At 45.2% G+C, this 9,107-nt stretch overlaps 1 pseudogene; it reads right to left on the bottom strand.

Moving 5' to 3' along the window:
- Positions 1-772: 772 nt before the first annotated feature.
- Positions 773-8,874, bottom strand: LOC143975867 (RNA polymerase II-associated protein 3-like; annotated as a pseudogene).
- Between the last annotated feature and the right edge of the window lie 233 nt (positions 8,875-9,107).

Here is a 9,107-nt window from a genome sequence, read left to right on the forward strand (position 1 = left end):
ATACCTGAGGTTCACCTCCAGCCATTGGGCATGGCAGGAAGGTGAGAGTAGTAGGTTACTTACAACTGAACTCTGCATTACTTACTCATGACTGCCACTGCACTGTGCGTTATATACAACTGCACTATGCATTACTTACACCTGACCCCTCACTGTGCATTATTTACAGCTGACCCCCACAATCTGCACTACATATTACTGACCTCTGGACTCCATGTTACTTACTCTTGACCCTTGAACTATATGTTTGTTGCTATGTATTACAGAACGCTGCTCTACTTACTCCTGACCCCTGCCTTGCACCCTATACATGCTTGAAATAGTAAATCAATGGTACTGGAACCTTAGATAGAAAATGCTTTTGTATTTTAAGCACTTGCCACCCGCCATATAGCAAAATTATAGCGGCAAAGTGGTTTCAAAATGCTGAACTAGACGTGGGGGCGTGCATCGCGGTGATCGGTGGTGCGGTGTGTCAGTCTGACACACTGCTGCACTGATCCCAGTAAAGATATTAATTAGTAAAGCATATAAGTGCCCATCAGTGCCACCTCATCGGTGCCGCCTTATCAGTACCCATCAGTGAATGAGAAAACGTACTTGTTTACAATAAGAATGCCGCAGCTGCGAGCGGAGCGGGGAACGAGGGGGGGCTTCATTCCCCTGCATCGCTGGGCCCTGGGACAGGTAAGTGTCCGATTATTAAAAGTCAGTAGCTGTAGTATTTGTAGCTGCTGACTTTTAAATTATTTTTTTTAGGGGGCACCCCACTTTAAGCACAAACATCTTCTTTCTCTGCTTCTGGCCAAAACATCACCGTCATGTCAAATTTATGCTCAGACATTCTCTGTAAAATTTCAAAAACATTAACTTAGTGTAGAGCTGCACAATTCTGGCCAAAATTAGAATTTGTTTTGCTTAGAATAAAAAGATCACGATTCTCGCTGAGTAAAATCTTTCACATGATACAAAAAAATAGGCTAACTTTACTGGTTAGTTTTTTTTTACAATTCATTCAAGTGTAATTTTTTCCCAAATAGCATTTGAACGATTGCTGCGCAAATACAGTGTGACATAAAATATTGCAACAACCACCATTTTATTCTCTAGGGTCTCTACTAAAATATATTTTATATATATATATATATATATATATATATATATATATATATATATATAATGTTTGGGGGTTATAAGTAATTTTCTAGCAAAAAAAAAAAAATGATTTTAACTTGAAACCAACAAATGTCAGAAAAAGGTTTATAGTGTTTAAGTGGTTAAACTTCCCTCATTTACACACCACAGTGTATTCCTTTGATCTAAGGCTGGGTTCACACTGCTGCGGTGTACGAGATCGGATGTGATTCGCACCGCACTGCAGTGCAAATCACATGCGATCTCTGTGCGATGCGATTTCAGCCATACATATAGTATGGCTGAATTTGCCTAGCATCCGGCCCAAACTCGTACAGGACCCTTTTTTTGGTCTGCAGCAGAATCGGATCGCATGGGTGTTCACACCATTCGATCCGATTCCTGTCCGAGTTTGCAGATCGCACTGCAATATGCAAACTGATTTGGAGGTGTCATTAACTTTTTACTGACACTCCCAGCAGTTCGCATAGGGCAGTGTGAACTGCCACCGGGAGGCATGTGATGCGGGAACCTGCAGTAGATTCGCAGCGTTCCCACATCGCAGCAGTGTGAACCCAGCCTAAAGGACAAATCATTGCAATGTTTATACTTAAGTTCCACTGCTAAAGAATGTTGTGATTCTTGGCAGACTGCCCCTTTCTTTATTTTTTTCCTTTCTTTTGACGGCTGTCAGCTTCAACAGAGCAGAAAGACTTCTCTGCATAGAAAGAATACATAGATAAAATACTTTGTCAAGATCGCAAGGTGGTAAAAATCGCGATAACAATGCTTAACGATTAATCATGCAGCACTGACTTAATGTATTTAAAGGGGGTTGTAAAGGGTCATGTTTTTTCACCTCATACACTTGGCATCTATGGACGCCAAGTGCATCACACGGGAGCGCGCCCGCAAGCTAACCCCCTTGGGAAAGAGCTTCCCAGAGGAGGTTAGCTTTAATGAGGAGGAGCTGAGACAGCCGCCGTGGGACCCCAGAACAGCAGGGTTGGGGCCACTCTGTGCAAAATGAACTGTGCAGTGGAGGTAAATGTAACATGTTTGCTATTTAAAAAAATAAATAAATCGAACCTATACAACTCCTTTAAGTCTCAGGATCTTTAACATTTTACTAAACACATCTGGAGCCAATGCTTTTTGGAAAATTTCGGTGTACAAGGATGGTTCAATATGCTTCAAGAGGAGCTTCAGGCTCCTTCAAAAAATAATAAAAGTCAGCATCTACAAACACTGTAGCCGCTGACTTTTAATATTAGGACACTTACCTGTCCACGAAACCAGCGGTGGTCATTCGGCTCTCGGGTGCTGCTGCCAACATCCCAGCTAAGGGAAACCAGCAGTGAAGCCTTGCGACTTCACAGCCAGTTTCCTAGTGCAGTTCCCTAGTGCACACTGAAAGGTGCCAAATGTGGCAGCGGAGGGTGGGTGGGGCTCCACTTTCATGTACATGTATAGCATTTCCTGGTTTCCCTTAACGTGATTGTAAACAATCACCTTGTAAAACAACCCATTCTGTTTGAAAGTTAAATTAAAGGCAAACATTTATGTATAGATATAAAAAAAAAAAAACATAATTACTTTTTTTTCCCCTCTTTTGTAAGTGATTACACTCCCTCTGTTCTCAACTGTATAAGAGCTCGGGGGAGGATAAGTAACAGCACACTGATCTTCCCAGTGAAAGGCTGTGCGGGGGGAGGGGGGGTCAGGACAAGTCTGTTCATTGGAGGAGAGCAGTCTGAGTTCCCAGGACAGCAAGATGACTGACCATGGTAAGCTCTCCTTCCTAGTGTGGTCATCTTTTTTTAACACGAAAGGGACTGGCAGGAACACCAGGGATTTCACCCAAAGGAAGCAAAAAAAGAGAACAGGATACTTTTTCATACAAGTGCATGGTACAGCAGGCACATATCAGGAATATAAAATGCTGTGGTAAAAAACACTTTAAGTCTCCCGAAATCTGACTCTGAAATTATTCTGTAGGGGCACCTAGAATGTTAATGATCAAGGGTGGCATTTATTACTTTCGGCAGCAGTGTTGGAGATGGGACATGGTTGTCTGTTCTGCTCTGCAGGGTTGGTAAATCTTTGATTTTCTCTGTTTATCATCTTAGCAGTGGGAATATTAGGAGACATAGGGATTTTTTCCTGAACATTCAAATCTTTTTAACTTGGCTGATATTAAAAGGAGTACTTTCAGTAAAAATATTTACTGGATATATGGTTACACCTCTAACATCTTCAATCAGATGTGCAGGTTCACACACATAGATTGGACTTGAAGGACTTTTTTCAACCTCACCTTCTATGTAACTATGTAAGGTTTTTCTATTGGTTTTAGATGGTCCCTGGAATATTTTCCTTTACTTTGACTTGCAAGATCATCATGGTTAAGCATTAATGCTTTCTCATCAAGTTCTTGAGATAATTTTTTACAGTCCTGATGTTACAAGGCTTCAATTTTAAAACTACTTCAAAATCTGCTTTTGCTTATATTTGCTTTCAAGCCTTTTTCTTGCAGCCACTCTTCTGGTATGCACGTTCCCATATTGTATCCAGAGCTAGGGCCTGTGCAGCCTTCCTCAGCTTCCTTGTTTTTCATTTTCAGATATGTCATGGTTCGATTTGCTGGTCACAGTAGATTTGTACTGTCTGCTGTAATGCTTTGAATGTAGCATTTAATAACAGCCTGAATTTTCCTTCCTTAAAGTAAGCATTGCGCAAGCCCTTCTGATCAAACAATGTGTTTGTTTGCTTCTTTCTTTTGCTGTGGAGTAATACCAGATGCCTAATCAAACATAATGGTTCAATCTGTGGTAAGCAAAAGATAGGGAGACCCATCACCAGCACCTAACAATACAGCCGCTTACACTATTTAATGGACCCTCATTACAAAGGTCCCATCAGCACATGTAAAGTATATCGGAAGCCCCTTGATCTTCATACATTCCTAACAGCAGACCTGGTAATGTATGCAGCAAACTTGGATATAACTCTCCTTATCCAAGGTTCAACCCCAAAGCGATCCAGCAGTATTTACCACACACATAACATCCCATGTAAACAAAAGGAAAGATGCCTTATTGCGCAGTACATCGCCGTTTCGTCAGAGAATCACGCCCCCGATGACGTCATTCTCTGACCAAGCAGCATAGGGAGGAGTCCGCGACAAGAAGCTGCTGCACTGCATGCTGGGACACGATGACCATCTTTGTGGTGGGGAAAGGCTGCATATATACAAACAGAGCTTGATTTGTTTGTGAACAATGTGAGTGTAATTTTATTCATTTTTTGTTATTTGATTAAACATTATCCTGATGTACTGCTCAATGAGGCATCTTTCCTGTTTGTTTTGTTTTTTTGCAAATTTGTGTTTATTAACAGTTTTCCACACATGTAATACAAAACATATGACCCACAAAAAAATTCTACACAGGGTATAAGTCTGTCTCTGACTGATACCAGGGTTTGAAATGAGTGATCCCACATGTTGTCCCAGTCCTGCCCCCCCCAGAAGTCCATCACTAGGGCACGCCAAGTGTCTCTGCATTTTTGAACCAGTTTTGGTCTGTCCAGGAATAGCTCTTTATAGACTGCGGACAGGGGCTTCAGCAAGTCCTCCGTCCACAGCAACCTCTCCAGTGAACACATTCCCAGTTTCAAAACATCAGAACCAAACTGAGAGAGAAAGGCATGCCGCAACTGGAGGTAGCGAAATAAGTACCAATTTGGAAGGTTATATTTAACTTTTAATTGGTCAAACGTAAATCACTTCGTCCCCCCCACCACATGTTTCAGTTTTTTTATGCCAACTCTGGCCCATATCACCGGGTTGGGAATCTCACTAAAATGCGGCAGTCTAGGATTAAACCAGAGAGGGGTGTCTGGCAACCAACTTTCCACTTTTGTGCTTCATCAAGACCTGTGCCTTTTCCCAAGCTCTTACCGTCGCTCGCATTGAGGCCGTCAGACGGTGAAGCCCGTGGGCCCCTGTGTACCAAGTAGGATAGACTCTCATACGATCCCAGAAGGGCTGCCTCTAGTACCGTTGCCGAGTCCCCGTCATCCCTTGTTAACCAGCGCCTTACGACCACCATCTGCCCAGCTATGAAATACTTAAAAAGATCCGGTAATGCCAAGCCACCTTGACCCCAGGGCTCCTGCAAAACACGGAGACTCTGGATAGTGGCAAATGTTTCCATGCGTCTAGTTGCACCTTAACCCTGGCCAGCAATGGAAGGAGATTAAGAGACAGATAATCCCCCCCCCCACTCTTGGCAACACTCGCACACCCAGATACTTTAATTCCTGTACCCATACAATCATGCAATGGGAACTCTGGTGGTCGCCAGAGCGCAGGCCTCCGTGTCAATAGCCATCACGTTAGTCTTCTCCCAATTAAGTTGTAGCCCGGAGAACTCTGCAAATCTGTCAAGCACCCTGAGCACTGGTTCCAAGGATGGCCCTGCGTCTCTCAGAAAGAGAAGCATGTCATCCGCATATAACGCTATGCATTCCCTGATACCCCCTACCTCCAATGCTCCAACCTCAGGTGATTTCCGCAGGGCTATAGCCAAAGGTTCTATCGCTAGTGCAAATAAGGATGGAGAGAGCGGGCACCCTTGACGCGTGCCTCTGCCCACTTTAAATTGGGAAGAGATCGAGGTGTCTATTTTTATAACCACCTGGGGGTTACTATAAAGCAGGGATATCCAGGTCACGAAAACCTCTCCGAAGCCCATACGCAGCAAAACTGCGAGCATATACTGCCAGTCTACCAAGTCGAATGCCTTGGCCATGTCAAGGGATACCACCACTCTAGTTCCCACCCTGTCATGTTCAATCTGTAGATGAGCAAACAATCTGCATAAATTGGTGTCCGTAGATTTTTGTGGGATAAAACCGGTCTGATCTATGTCCACCAAGGTAGTAATTACTTTAGAAAGTCTAGTAGCCAACACTTTTGTTAAAATTTTGAGATCTTGATTCAACAGTGCTATTAGCCTATACAATGAACATGACAGGAGGTCCTTGGCTGGCTTCGGCACCTGCGCCTCCAACAGTGAATCAGGAAGACACTTGTGTTCTAGTCAGTAACTATACAGAGTCTTTAATCTAGGCACCAGATCCTCCAAATGTAGCCTATACCATTCAATGCATAAACCATCAGGACCGGGAGATTTATGGGGTGGGAAGGACCGAATGGCTCTCTCTATTTCTTCGTCAGTTATGTCAGCTTCCAAAATGTCCCTGTCTGTCGCAGACAGCACTGGAACATTCAAAGACGCCAGTAGCCTATCCAAATCTAGGGGATTATAAGTCGGGATGGGAGCATACAATGCCTTGTAATACTCCACAAAGGTGTCCAGAATATCAGTCGGATTTGTGAGAACGTCCCCCTGATCACTTCTTATGCAGGGTATGTTGGTCTGTACTCTCTGCTCTGCCACCAGCATGGCCAGCAACTTACCATTCTTATCCCCCTGCTCAAAAAGGGATTCAGCCAGCTTTGTAATGGATGTATGAGTCAGTAGTCAGTATAATGGAGTGCCAGTATTTGCCTCGCCTCCAGCAGTTCGCTATAGGTGACATCAGGCTGATTGCTTGCATGTACCAAGGCACATACCCTCTCCCTGTCCTGCAATTCCCATTCTTTCTTATTGTGGGACCTGCGGGCCTGTTTGATGGCCGAAATGTAATGACCCCGCATGCAGGTATTAAACGCATCCCATACTGTGGTAGGGTCAGCGGACACCACATTATCTTCCCAATAATTTCTAAAATGTGGCGCAACCTGAGAGGACACCTCTTCCACTTCCAACCAACCCGGGTTTAACCTCCACCCCCCCCCCCCCCCCCAGAAACCGAAGTGGGACCAATATGTACCAACAGCGGTGTATGATCTGAAATACCACCTGCCAGATACTTGGCTCCACCCACTAACTGTAACATTGATGCATTGGCAAACGCTAAGTCTATCCTCAAGGAGGATCTGTGCGTTTTTGGATAAATGTGAACAGCTTCTAGTGGTGGGATTCTTCCAACGCCACAGTTCTGTCAGGGAAGCCGCAGCCGCCCAGGCAGAAAGGTCAGCTGAAGCCACCCTAGATTCATTGGAGGAATCCAGAGCGGTAGAAAGTATGGCATTGAAGTCCCCAGCTATAAGGAGAGGAAGATGCATGAAAGGCGCTAATTTACCCAACAGGTCATACAAGATCTGAATCTGGAAGGGAGGTGGAATATAAACATTAACTAAAACCATCTTACTCTGGCTTTTATCAGCAACTACAACCAAAAACCTGCCTCCCGGGTCCGAGATCACATGGTGTATGGTGCAAGGTACCGCCTTACTGATTAGAATCGATACCCCCCTGGAGTAGGTGGAGTATGTTGCATGTATAGCCCTCTGTACCCAAGCTCTGCATAAGGCCAGCACCCTGCTCCCATCCAGATGCGTCTCCTGCAGAAACACCACATGGGGACCGATCGGTTTTAAAAATTGGAACATTCAAGCTCTACGGAATTTGTCATTTAGGCCTTGAACATTCCAGGAGAGCACATTAAACATTGATCCGGCCATCATCCCCCATTTAACCTGTCAGACAGGAGGCGAAATATAAACAATAACAGAGAGAAATACAGTTGAACAGACACACGCAGCTTATCCCCAAACCTTGTCCAAAAAGAGTCCTAGAAGGCATGACCGTTGAAGGCCAGAAAGAACCTCCAGACAAAAAGAAAATCTGAACCAAAAAAGTGTCAAAAAAACTAACTGTTACAGACATAGTGTTTGTGTGCCTGGAGCTCCAACTCCACTTCCGACCCGTCTGTCCTTGATGTAGGTAGCCGGACAGTCTGTACCCCTCCTCAGTCCCCAACATCTGATGTGCCCAGCAAAGTAAAGGGAACGTAGGATGCAATGTAAAGTGGCACAGCCCATCACAAAAAAGGTGCCTACAGACATGTGGGTAAGAGGAGGGGGTGACAACTGCCAAACTTTACCCCCCCCCCACCCCCACCAAAGGGATCCGACTCCACCAGCAGGTGAAGCTCAGTAGCGGCATAACGGGAAAACTCAGCCCACAGGAGCTAAACCAGCTGAACTCTGGCAAGCAGCCAAAGAGGAGGACAAAAAGGGGAGAAGAATGACTGCAAACCCGCCCTGGAGCAGCTAGGTATGTCATGTCTCATCTATCATAGGGAACGTAGCCAGGCGTCTGCTTCAGCAGGAGAATCAAAGAACTTCACCAAACCCCCGTGTTGCAGCCAACTAGAATAAAGCATGGAGTACTTCAGATCTCTTTCTCGGAGCCATCTTCTGATGTCTGTAAAGGTCTTGCATCGCCTCTGCAGGTCTGCTGAAAAATCAGGGTAAAGATGTACCACCGTATTCTCAAAGAGTAAGGTCTGATGTTTGCCAGCCTCACGTAGGATACAGTCCCGGTCCCTATAATTCAGGAACCGTACAAGGAAAGGCCTGGGTGGGGCCCCGGGACGGTCCCGGCTAGTTGGGACCCTATGAGCCCTCTCCACCACATAGGTTGGGGGGACCTCAGTCAGGTGAAGGAGTGTCTTAAAGAAGCCCTCCGCAAATTCAGCCGGTTGCTCCCCCCTCCGGCAAGCCCAGGACCCTGACATTGTTCCTCCGTAGGCGATTTTCTGCGTCATCTGCTTTAGCCACCAGATTTTGAATGGTACGCTGTAGAGTGTGAATGGCTTCATCATGGCGGTGAGTAGTGTCCTCCGCCGCTGAGATGCGCGATTCGATTTCAGAAAGTCTGCCTCTAAATTTGTCAAAGTCTGCTCTTATGGGATTGCATTCCTCCGCCAGATGGTCTATGCGGACCAATAATGAAGTCCTACTTTGCTCAATTGCCGCGAGGATAACAGTGGTATCATTTGCTTGAGATGATGACTGCACGGGTGGAACAGCCTCCTGTGGTGCCGCCTGTTCCATG

This window comes from Lithobates pipiens, unplaced genomic scaffold (assembly GCF_037356315.1).
Source record: "Lithobates pipiens isolate NorthernLeopardFrog02 unplaced genomic scaffold, aLitPip1_a1.2 Scaffold_13, whole genome shotgun sequence".
Taxonomy (NCBI): domain Eukaryota; kingdom Metazoa; phylum Chordata; class Amphibia; order Anura; family Ranidae; genus Lithobates; species Lithobates pipiens.